Source organism: Lissotriton helveticus, chromosome 3_2 (assembly GCF_964261635.1).
Source record: "Lissotriton helveticus chromosome 3_2, aLisHel1.1, whole genome shotgun sequence".
Classification (NCBI taxonomy): domain Eukaryota; kingdom Metazoa; phylum Chordata; class Amphibia; order Caudata; family Salamandridae; genus Lissotriton; species Lissotriton helveticus.
Window position 1 is genome coordinate 78239188 of NC_136062.1, and position 12945 is coordinate 78252132.

The 12945-nt window shown below is 48.6% G+C and overlaps 1 protein-coding gene across 2 annotated transcripts in view; it reads left to right on the plus strand.

Annotated features, from left to right (window-relative positions):
- Positions 1 to 12945, plus strand: part of SCG3 (secretogranin III) — a 272632-nt gene that overhangs the window by 125347 nt on the left and 134340 nt on the right. The gene's annotated exons all lie outside the window — the stretch shown is intronic.

Genomic DNA, 12945 nt, shown 5'->3' on the forward strand with positions numbered 1-12945 from the left:
CATCCTTGGTGTGGTCTTCCCCCAAACATTTTGCTTTCACCCCTCCTGTTTTTTTAAATGTGTTTTCGTTGCCTAATCAGTGCTAAAGTGGTTGTGCTCTCTCCCTAAATGGTAAAAGTGGCCTACACCTGATTGGCACGTTTAATTTACTTATACATCCCTAGTAAAGTGGTACTACATACAACCAGGGCCTATAAATTAAATGCCACTACTGGGCCTACAGCACTCATTTTGCCAACCACTAAAGTAGCACTTAAAAAAATATCTCAGGCCTGCCATTGCCACCTGTAGTGCAGTTTTAAAACGCCCATTTCGACCTGGCAAAATAAATCTTTCACAAGGCCTAAAACTTCCTTTTTAATACATGTATGTCACGCCTAAGGTAGGCGTTCACACTCCATAGTTAAGGGTGCATTGTATTTCAAAGGTAGGTCATTATTCGTGACGAATGTGCTCGACCTCCGATGTTTGGAAACAGCCTTTGTAAATACCTGCATAGAAGTCCAGGTATGCAAGATATAAAGACTCAACCGCGAATGTCGTTTGAAAAAAAGCATAATTATCAGGAAACTGAAGAAGTTAAGCTTACCCGAAGGTCGAGCACATTCGCCCCGAATAATGACGGATGAGCACACTCCCTGCTTAAGGTGAGCTGTATAGCGTATATTTGACCGTTTGTCTTAAACCTTTTCTTAGTCTCACATTCTAATAGCGGTTACACTCACTTCCTACAGACACCTTTACAACTAATTGGATTATCGCTACGCTGTATACGGACCCACATTGAAACCTACGGTAAATTTCCCCTTTTTCATAAGATATCCTGGCATTATTTTTGTAACTCGGGCGTGGTGTCCGTATCACCTATGACTGATAACAACACACCCTGAGGTGACTTTTCTTTGATACTTTAATTTTCTTCAGCACAATATTTCCCACTTTTCCTGGTTTCTTTTTTGTGAGCACCGAGTCACGATCTAGAGTGCAAATCCTATAATCCTCGATGCAGTATAATCACTGCGTCTTGTTGTGTTTTAGATTACTGTGGATTTCAACGAAAGTGATGAAGACTACGCTACTCATTTAATTGATTTCCCTGAAGAAGGGTTCCTGTTGTGAACCCGAAATGCATTGGGATAATTTAAGTTCACGATGAAACTTTGTATTTACATGTTTATGTACTCTGTGATGATTTTTATTTGAATGTATTATTTGATCTTAATATACATTGTATAATCAGCATGAATATCATGTTTTGGAACTAAATGTTGATTTTGTCAAAATATATGGTTGCTTGAAACTTGACAACTTGACAAAACTTTCTTGCCTTTGAGCACTGGTTATTATTTTGTTGCAACTACTATTAGATGAGTTTGTTCTGAGACATCATTGTCTACAAGCTGTGCACTCCCTTAAAAGTAAAGTGTGCCATACTGCGATTGCTGCAATAGTTAATTGTGGATGCGTTAACATTTGATGGTTGCACTGATGGCTAGTGGTGTGTGTGCCTGTAGAAATTGTGCGCTGATGGCTGGTGGTGTGTGTGCCTGGTGGAAGTGTGCACTGCCGGCTGGTGGTGTGTGTGCCTGGTGGAAGCATGCACTGACAGCTGGTGGTGTGTATGCCTGGTGAAAGTGTGCACTGACGGCTGGTGGCGTGTGCCTGGTGAAAGCGTGCACTGACAGCTGGTGGTGTGTGTGTGCCTGGTGAAAGCATGCACTGACGGCTGGTGGTATATGTGTGCCTGGTAAAAGCATGCACTGACTGCTGGTGGTGTGTGGGTGACTGGTGAAAGCGTGCACTGACGTCTAGTGGTGTGTGCCTGGTGGAAGCGTGCACTGATGGCTGGGGGTGTTTGTGCCCGGTAAAAGCGTGCACTGACGGCTGGTTGTTTTTGTGCCCGGTGAAAGCGTACACTGATGACTGATGGTGTTTGTGTCTGGTGAAAGTGTGCACTGATGGTGTGGTTGTGTGTGGTTTTGGTTGTGTGTGTGTGGTTGTGTGTGTGGTTGTATGTGTGGTAGTGGTTGTGTGTGTGGTTGTGTGTGTGTGTGTGTGGTTGTTTGTGTGTGGTTGTGTGTGTGTGGTTGTATGTGTGGTGTGTGTGGTTGTGTGTGTGGTTGTGTGTGTGTTTGTGTGTGTGGTTGTGTGTGTGGTTGTGTGTGTGGTTGTGTGTGTGGTTGTGTGTGTGGTTGAGGTTGTGTGTGTGTGGTTGTGTGTGTGGTTGTGTGTGTTGTGTCTGTGGTTGTGTGTGTGCTTGTGTGTGTGTGGTTGTGTGTGTGCTTGTGGTTGTGTGTGCTTGTGTGTGTTTATGTGTGTGTGGCTGGTGCTGTCATGTTCTCTGTCTCCCAACCATCAACATGGACCTTCAGTAGATTGGGATTTCTATCATACTTATCATCAAGCCATTGTAACAGCCACTGAAAGAACTGTGCCTGCTCACTTCACTCTCACAGAGAACAGAAGCACAGCCCTCAGAAAGGAAGGAGGAGACACACCCAGACAGAAGTGGGTATGAGGCAGGAGCTACCTCAGATATATCTTAACGTTCTGGGAAATGTACGGTGAGGGAAGACCAAAGAGAGGTGGGTCAGTGTGGAAGGCAAATATGTATATTTTGAAATATATGTGCAAATTGGACCATGAAAGGGATTGGAGTGTGACACTAGACTAAGGGCTAGATGTAGGTAAATCTTTTTTACCGATTCTAAAATACCGAATTTTACCGATTCGGTATTTTAGAATCTGTAAATAGATGTAGGTAATAATTCTGTATTTTTTACCGAATTGGTAAGATTCGGTAATTACCGATTCGGTTATTGCCATTCATTCCTATGGGCCTGTAGGCCCATAGGAATGAATGGCAAATACCGCATCGGTAATTACCGGTTCGGTAAATACCGAAAAATGCAAGGGTGGCAGGGTGTCACTTTGACACCCTGTTGCACCCCTGATTAGTGCTTGTGTGCCATGTGGCACACATACATGCCTAAAGGGCATGTATGTCTGTCACATGGCACAGGTGTACATGCACAGATTTGCATATACACAGGTATTCGTTATTTACCACCAACTAATAGTTGGTGGTAAATAACAAATCCTTAAAGCCCTGTGGCACTGTTTACAGTGCCACCTACATCTCAAAATACAGATTCGGTAAATTTACAGATTCGGTAAAATTACCGATTCGGTAAAATTACCAAATCTGTATTTTGCGATGCCCTACATCTCAGAATCCAAATACTGGTCGGTAACAGCCGAAAATCTGTATTTTCGGCCCATAACGACCGGTATTTGGATACCTACATCTGGCCCCAAGTATCTTGCTTTCATGAATAACGAGAATGACAGAATAAGAGCTGGGAAGACACCATACACACAAGATGAAATATATAGGGGCAATGTGCGCTACATTTCACTAAAGAATGCCAGCGACAAAATTCACAAAGCCACAGGGTGTTAGAAGGGAGGTCGGACAGTGGAACAAAGAAATATAGCAAAGAGAGTGAACGGAGGAATCGATGCAGAAAGTACGAATGAAACGCTGCAGTGAGTGATGGGAAATGACAGAAAACGTGCAAGGGAAGGGAAGGAAGCAAGCAAGCTGAATGGCAGAGGTGTAAAAGGAGGCGAGAAAGGAGGAGAGAGGAGAGAAGAGGGGAGGGGAAGCAAGTGGCAGGAAGAAGAGAGAGGGCATGAAGGGATCGAAGGCAAGGGAAAGAAAGGGAAGGTGGACGAGATTAAGAGGAGCCACAGATGGACTTCCAACAAAAGAAGGGAGGAAATGGTAGAGGAGAAGACTAAAAAAACACGAGCCTCAGTGCTAAGAGAGCCGCAAAATTATTTTTTTTTTAAAGCGATTTGTGCGCACGCACATTGGGTATTTCCGCTCACAGACAGAACTCCCTCACAAAAGTGAACAACTGACCAATCATATGAGTTGCCTGCAGTGGTCATAGTAGAGGCAGAGGCAAAATGACGTTTTTTTATGGGAACGGAGGGGGCAGCCATTCAAATAATGGGAAGCAGCAACAAACTAGCACTGTGGAAATGCATGCAATTTATTTAATAAAATGTTTGATTAATGGCATCTCTAAAGTGGGAAAGAACCAGTCCCACCTGCTCAGATGTCAGACACTAGCGAGCCTAGGTTTTCACTCAGAGTGAAGAGCCCCCGTGTCTCAGTGCTAAGAGAGCCGCGAAATGAAATAATAAAAAAAAACGCGATTTGTGCGCACGTGCACGCGAAGAAAAAAGTCCTGTGCACGTCGCGCACGTGCTTGTGCGCAATAGACATCTATCGGATTACACAGGACATCATCAATGTGGCGTGTGTGTGAGTATAATCAGTCAAGGGAATGGCATCTGGAAGCCGTATGACCTTGAACATTTTAAAAAGGTAATATAAATTGGTTATTTGCCTTTCTCATGGCACGTGCATCGCACAAAGGTGGTTTCTGAGCATTCCGAGCAAGTCCCGAATAAATATGGTCGGAGACTCCCTATGGCCCCTCTCAAGCCTTTAAAAGACCCCTGGCGCAAGGTTAGTCCCGCCCCGGTCTTCCCTCTCTTTGCCCCAGGGATTGGACACCCAGACTAAGAATGGGAAAGTATTTGGATTAGGGGGGAGTGACCCCACCCCCCCCGGCCGTATTTATTAACAATACAAACAAATATTTCAAACCATTTGTTACAGAAAAATTTAAACAGAGAAAGTACAGTTTACATTGATAGACACATGTTGTTGAAAGAGCTAACCTTAACACATGCTAATACAGAAGGCACCCCTACCATAAATCTAATAATGGACGATAAGACTTTCTGCGTGTCCCTTTGAGCCTGACGGCAAAGTCAATGTCTGGCAAGCTTCTCTCCCCTCCCTCCTTCAGTCCTAAGGGTACTGCCACTAATACTCCTGGAGCAAGGTTGCGCAGGGGGTCCAGCTTATCGGACGGATCTTTTTCCCCCGGGCCCCCCCTATGCCCGGTCCTTGAGCTCCATAAAAGGGGTGCAGACTGCTTCGCATGCGCGTACGGGGGTGGCCCCAGGCCCACTGGGAAGATGACTCCCCCGGCCCCCATACCCTGACAGCCTACTTACTGGCTGTCACTACCCCCGTAGTTACATGGTAATGACCGCTAAGACCGCAGACTATGCTTACCAGTGTTGACCTTACCGCCACAGGCCAGCATAGTTGACCGACTATCTGGCCCCCCATCCCGCAACTAGGAAGGTCCTGAACTCTGCCTCAACTCCCCAAGCCAGGCTATGATGTCATCCATAAATGCATGATTCCCTTTCTGTGAAAGATGCACCCCGTCCTGAAGAAAAAACTGTTCTCCCTTGATGTATCTGTGTGATATAGTTCTTAACCTATGGGTCCTAAACAACTTATCAAATTTGTTGTTGAGCCGCTTTACCGCGTGATTCGGCCGGTGCGTCTAATTGAAAATTGTTACCCTGATCCTACAGCAAGTGCAGCCGCACATATCTTTTATAGCAGTTGGACGTCCACCTGCCAATCTTCTTAACACGCTCCTGTCCCAGGCCTTTTGCTGTTGCCTCTGAGGCTGCACCTATCCTGAAAGAGTGCGTTCCAAAATTGACGGGATCCATACCTGCCTCCTCAAGTGCTTTAATCATCACTCTCCTGAACTGAAAAACTGTGAGGGGGGTCTTATCCTTGTGTATGAACAGTGGTCCCTCTAACATTGGCGCCCTTTGGGCCATGAAAGTCTCTAACCTGGTGACCGGGCAGCATGTCGTGTTCCCTGCCCTGTGCAAGACTAAGGAGTCCCCCCTACCCTCCTGATCGGTTTTGGATTTTGGTATGGAAATCAAAACAGAGTCTTCTACTAATTTTACGTGCCCCGCTTGGATCCCTCCCAGCCAATCCCGCTTGTTCCTTGCGACTAGCTCACCTACCCTGAAAGCTCCGTAAAATGCTAAGCAAAAAGCTTCCTGAAAAAGGACTGCCTCGCTAAGTGTAGTACAGACCCGTGGTAAAGCCATTACCAACTTTCCTAGTATGACCAGGCCCACTGGTCTCCTTACATCAGGTTCCGCCCTCCGCAAGCGTTGCCACCCTTTCAAGACCTGCTGTACCACAAAGCGTTTCGTGGGGTCACCCTCTCCGCGCAACTTCGCAAAATAAGCAATTGCTGCAATGTGTCTCCTTGCGGCTGCTACTGTGCGTCCCTGTTCCCACATGAAAGCAAGATACGCCACCACTGAGTCATGATCTAGCCATTTGGCGCCCCACTGATCCCCTAGGAAAAGACAAAATTCACCGAACGCCCCATCGTATGCGCTCCTTGTCCTAGGGGCTAGGCCTGCAGCCACGAGGTGCTGTACTCTGGGGCACCAAGTTGCCAGAGTCGTTCTGGGAAAGGTGTCGGGTGGGGCGCTGCCTCTGGGATGTGTGCCCTGAAAGCCTGCATTTTAAAACGAGACAATGCGTCAGCTGCATGATTCAGAACCCCTGGGACGTGTTTAGCTCGGAAGATAACATTTAACCTCATGCACTGCAACACTATTTCCTTCAGTAGGCGTAGCAACATTCCACATTTCGCTGACTGACTGTTTATGCATTCTACCACTCCCATGTTGTCAGACCAAAATATGACTGACTGGTCTCTCAATGCGTCCGCCCAAACAACCAACGCTACTAGGATCGGGAAGAGTTCTAGGAAAGTGACGTTGCTGGTGAGCCCCGAAAGTTTCCACCAAACGGGCCAATGTTCTGCTACCCATTCGTGCCCTAGAATGGCTCCAAACCCCTCGCTGCCTGCCGCGTCGGTCATAAGACCCAGTTCGGGGCTGGACATGGGCGGGCTAGGCCACACCACTTTGCCATTAAAATCCTGCAGGAAAGACTTCCATATCTGCATGTCCTGCCTGACCTCCTTGGTTAACCTAGTGTGGTGGTGTTTATCTTTGAGACCAGACATGGCGTGAGCAATAGTACGAGAGAACGGACGCGCCATGGGAATGATGCGCAAAGCAAAGTTCAGCTGGCCCACCACTTGCTGCAATTGGTGTAGCGTGACCTTCTCTCTGCCAATGCAGCACTCCAAAGCACGCCCAAACTCCCTAACCTTGTCACGTGGCAACCTGGACACCCCCTCCACAGAGTCTAACTCGATACCGAGAAATTCAATGAGGGTTGTTGGGCCCACCGTTTTATCGGGTGCCAATGGGATGCCAAACTCCTGCATGAGATCGCAAAATTGCTGCAAGGCCGACCTGCATTCCCCTGAGCTTGGTGCCCTCAGGAAGAGAAAATCATCCAGGTAATGGAGGACCCATTGATGACCGGATTTCTCCCTGAATGACCATTCTAATCAGGAACTGAATTTTTCAAAATAAGCGCAGGACACTGAGCATCCCATTGGCATGCACTTGTCCACATAGTACTTGCCCTCAAACTGAAATCCTAGAAGGTGACAATCAGCAGGGTGAACCGGTAGCAAGCGAAAAGCGGAGTCAATGTCAGACTTTGCAAGTAGGGCCCCTTTACCTAAAGTTCTCAACATGGCCACTGCCTGATCAAAAGACGCGTACTTGACACTACATAGTGCATCTGCAATGGCGTCATTCACAGAGCTGCCCCTAGGTGCAGATAAGTTGTGGATCAATCTGAATTCGCCCGGCGCCTTTTTTGGTACCACCCCTAGGGGTGAGCACACAAACCCCGCCATCGGGACGTCCTCAAACGGTCCAGCTACCCTTCCGAGGTTCAACTCCTTGAGAATTTTTGCCCTTGCTACACTCATGTTGGATCTAACAGAGACTAGGTTCTTACAATATGTCACCCCGCTGTGGCCCTGAGCAGGTATCCTGAAACCCTCCTCCAAACCTTCCCTGATTACCCTCGCCGAAGCGGTGCAGGTGTATCGTTCCAGCCAAGGTATCATCGCGCCAACGTTCACCGGGGTCCTAGCCTTTTTTAGACAGGGTTCACTAATCTTGTTTCTTGCCCCCTCTCTCTCTAGCCTTCTTGTTGCACTTGGACTCGGGGTGGGAGGTGTTCCCACAATATCCACAGGCGTGCCTAAACTTACACGTGCCTGCGGCCCTGGAACAGGTACGTTTGTTAAAATCGAAACAAACCCCTTTCTTGCCACCGCCCCCTGCTCTTGCCGTAGTACCCCCTGCATTCCCAGTGGGGCTTGCCTTAATGGGCGGGAAGCGGCCCGTGTCTGGGACCGCCACCCTCACGGTATCCTGTGCTGCCACCACCAGGTATTTCAAATGGAGGAACATGTCGGTCTGATCCCACCTGAGGGAAGGATCCTCTGCCTTTGCCCGCCTAAAAGCCTTATCATAGTCTTTCCACCCGTCACCTCCCTTCTCTGCATGAGCGAGGGTGATCCTATTCTGGTAAATTGCCATCTCTGACCCTACTACCGGGTAGCGCTCTAGCATTACCGACATGTATGTGGAGAAACCCTGTATCCAATTTGCCAAATTCTCTTCCACCCTGTACTTCAGTAGAATGGTAGACCATTCTCTAGGGTGAGTCCATTATTTGTTTTGCCTAGCTTCTTCCCTATCAGCTTCATCAATTAAAAGGAAAAACATGTTCACGTATTCTCCCCTCCATATCTTTTCCTTCATCTCTTTAGACAGATGCCGACCCAAATGCTCTCTTTCAGAGCGCATTTCCCCTACTCCCAGAGGTGAGATATGCTTAATACCTGCTGGTGCTGCTGCATCAGCTTTCTTCGGTGGCTCCGTCTCCTTCCCGCAGTTGCTTGTACCCAGCAAACTGCTGCTACTGGAACCTGGCACCTGTTCCTGTGACCCAACGATTGCCTCATCAGGGATTGCGCCAATCGCCACCTGCCATGGGCTCCCTGCCGGTAATGCCGGCCCCTCCTTTGGTTTTGCAACTCCGAGTTCCGAGAGCAACTTTCTTGCTCGCTCCATTGCGTCACTCCCACCAGCTGACGCCCCTGCGGCATGAGACCAATTTCCTATTGAATCCAGCCATGGAAGAACCGCCGCCAAACTGGCTGTCATATCGGGCTGCCCAGGGATTTCTATGACTGCTCCTACTGCATTACCATGGGTCCCTGGCGCGTCCAACTGTACCTCGTGTGGCCCTGTACCCCCCTCTCCCACAAGGGGCTCAGGTTCTGACGCCGCCACCGGACTAACGAGATCCCTTGAGCCCTCCCCACACTTTTTCCGACACTGGGTGTTCTTCTTCTGCTTCGGTGGAGGGGGGGAGTAATTTCTTGGGGGCACGATAGGCCGCCTAGGCCTTCCCCCCACTACCGCGTCCGGGCCCTCCACCTTTTCCTGCAGTCTATTGAGAGTCTGACCCATGGCTTGTACTTGCTGAACCAATGCTTCCAGCATGACCTCCGTGTGGAACGTTTCTCCGGCCGCCGTGCCTTAGGGGCCATGGCGATAACGCGCCCTTCCCACGTGTGACCGCCCGAGGGAACCTACACCCCGTGACAGTTCCCCACCAGGAGACTGTGACCCTTCTTACCGTATGTTGTAGCAACACTAGCCAACCTGTGCAGCCACGCAACCAGAGCCAAGACTTACTGGCTCACCCAGTAAGCTCAGCTCTAGCCTTCTATGGCTCCCAGAAGCGATGTACTGCTGGTCAGCTGATGCCGCTTCTTCTTCCTCCAATGCTCGCCAAACCGACTGTCACCCCGTCACTGTATGACGTCCTCCTGTTATGCAAGCTGATACTGTGAAGAAAAGTGAAGAATTGCGATTTTCGCCGCGCTGCGCCTGCTAAGAAATGCTCACTGAGCTTCCCTAGGTGCTGCTCCCCCACTTCAACTTAATCCTTCTCAAAATTGGGGGTGTAACACGGCAACCCACCAGTGAGGTCCCCAGTGCTTATACCTGCTGGTAGCTAAAAAACCACTAGGGCTCCAGCCTTCCCTATGCCAGTCCACTCTGGTCCTGTTCCCAAACCAGTGGGTGCAGGCCTTAAACTGTGACACTTAGCCAATGGTAATTCTAATTATTGCCTCCACAACCCTGCTTCAGGAGGTGTAGTGTGCCCAGGAAAAAATGACCCACAAAGAATTCACTGTGGTGCCCAAGTGCGCGCTGCCGGACAAGCCCCCTTTGCGCCTTCCTCCTTGAAAGATAACCAAACACGGGCGCCTGCTTCCTTAAAATAGCAGCACCCGCCGAGCCCAGCTGCAAATACCCACCGGAGTCAAAAGCGCTGCGGGTCTCTGTCCCGCGATGCTCTGCTCGAGTCCCAGCCGCCCGTGACCCCTCATTACCCCACCGGCCTCCCGGCAGTCCGTCCGCCCGCCGGAGTGGAAAAGGCTCTGAAGCTCCTCTGCGATGCTCCGGTTCCTCGCACGCCGCGTCACCGCTCCCGATGCCGAACCTAAAAAAGAAAAGGAAAACGATTAATCGGACATGGAGCGCGCGCGCGCCGTTGCTAAGTGGGAGGCAGTCGCGAGCAAAGAGGCTGTTTCCCACGCAGGCTCCCCCGTTTAAGGGTAGGCGAGCCCGGGGTACTTCCGGAGAGATCCCTTGAACCAGAAGCATTGAAATGCTTCCGGTTCGCTGGTGTGGCACGGGGGCGCGATTGGCTATGAAAAGGAGAGGGAGGGGCGCGAGGGCAGCGTCACTGATGACGCGTTTCCACACCCTCTCCCTCCTTGTGCATCGGGGCTAGGGGGACTGCCATAATGGCGGCCCGTCCCATTCTGGTCCTGGCTCCTGTAAGCACCACAGAAGACTCTGCACTTGATTGACTTTTCAGAGGAAAGTACAGACGCACATGTGCACATGTTTACAGATGAACATACAGTGGATCAGTGACAGAATACATCATTGTTTGCTTCCCCGCCCCCGTTGCTAAAAACCCCGATAGAAATTACTGTCAGCCAGTTGCAAATGAATTGTGATTAATCCCAGTGGGTGGAATAGAGGGTTTTGGAAGCCCACTGCAATGAAATTGGAAACATTCACATTAATTCCAGGTTGATCTATACATGGTGTTTTGGTGCCTCGTGGTTGCTATTGGTTTGAGTTACTAATTTTATCTGATGAGTAGAATTGGTATGGCTTTTTTTCAGTGAGATATATATGATTGTTATCAGGTCTTTAAGCGGGATGAAATACTGGGGGGGTCTCTCAAAGGGTCATGGCTGATGCAATGAAGGGCATGACTTAGAAACACATAAGCTAAAAATCTGTGTTTAGCATAGTGGGCCGCCCGACTGGAATTCTGCTGCTTCGGTCAATGCATTCAGATATATAAAATAACAAGTAATATTACACTTACAATAAGCCAGGACTATTGCCTTTGTCAGTGGATGTTAGTTGCATATGATAAATAAGCAACAACTACAGCTTCATTTTTTATAACATTGAAAATGCTACAGTTCTGACATGATGAGACTATGAAACAAATATAACAAGTCTCTTTGAAGTTACCTCAAAGGCGTGACTGATGGCACTGCTGCAGAGTTCAGATTATTCTACCTGAGGGTAAGGGCAAATATGCTTGTTCTGGTAAGGCTTTGGCGTGAGCTCACGTGTTTACAAATATCGCGCTGGTGAGACGTCTTCTTTCATTGTTTACATACTGTGTCAGTTCGCCACGCTTTGCATGCAGACCACCCCCTTTTCTCGCCTGTTGCCTGCTAGCGTTCATAGAGCGTTACGTATAAAGTAAGAATGCAAATATAATACGAATAAATACTCCATTGTCATTATAAAACCTATATGGAATGTATTTAATTGTGTAAATGTTGTTCTATACGTACGAACGATGATATACCAACCTTACAGAAATCCATGACACTGTTGTACGCAAAAGCAGATATTCTGTTTTGTAGTCACTGCCCTGTGTTCCAGTTCGAAATGCTTTGTGGGATCAGCGGGGGGAGGTTATAGACATGTAAAGGAAGGAGAGATTTGAAGGAATTAATGTGACAGTTTAAAGGGAGGGGGCAGGAGTCATTTTGGGGAGGGTCGTGGGGGATGTGTCTGAAGGAAAGAGGCGGGAGAAGGTTATAGAGAAGGGTTAATGTGAGATATAAGTGCTATACAGGAGGTTTGAAAGCCCTTGAGGCCGTATTTATATTTATAATATTTCAGATAGACTGGATGACACGTTTTAAAAGGGAGCGTGGTCTGGAAAGCTTGATAGAGACTTGCGGGAAGAAGTTCTAAGGCAATTCGAGAGGGGTAACTACGGCCAAAGGTATCTGAGGGCGGGTTGAAGATATTGTTCCCCGGGGCAGTTTGTGAATGGTTAATGCCTGTGCTCTCCCGCTCCAAGGTCGGGCTTGGCAGCCCTGCATTGTGTTTGTTTGTAAAAGGAGGCGGAATGCGAGGTTTTGTTCCATGCCTTCTTTTTGTGCCTGCTTGTGCTAGCTTGGCAGCGCTGCCTAAGACATGCTGGGGAGGGTTGGGGCAGGCCTGTCGAGAGTGTTTAAAGTAACTTTTTGCCGTTTCCTGGGACTGAGACGAGCTTGGCGATGTAACTTTGTAGTTGTGCGTGTCCTTGAAAACAAGTGCAATTATGTGTTTGTCTAAGCAGGGTAGAGGCCGTGTAGCTCTTGAAGGCGCCAGGAAAGACACAGAGACACCATCAGGCAGGGAACGCAAGTGTAAAATGATGTGTTTGTAGGGCAAACCCCCTGTAGTGCTCGGAGGTGCACAGGAAAGACGCCGAGGCTCTAAGAGGAAACGTCACAATGGGGCTGCAAGTGGGCGTCGGTAATGGGTAACAAGCCCGGGAGTGGGAAATAAAAACTAGAGGCAAAGCATAGCGGATGTAGCATTGCAGCTAGCAAGTCAAGTGTTTTCAAGCTGAGTGTCCCTAGAGAGATGCCAATACTGCAACAGCATTTGAGGAGCAAGGATACTGTAAACAGGCACGGTAGGCTTTCACTTTCGTCCAGAAACAAGCTCTCGGCATTGCTGGGGGGGAGCGGCAGG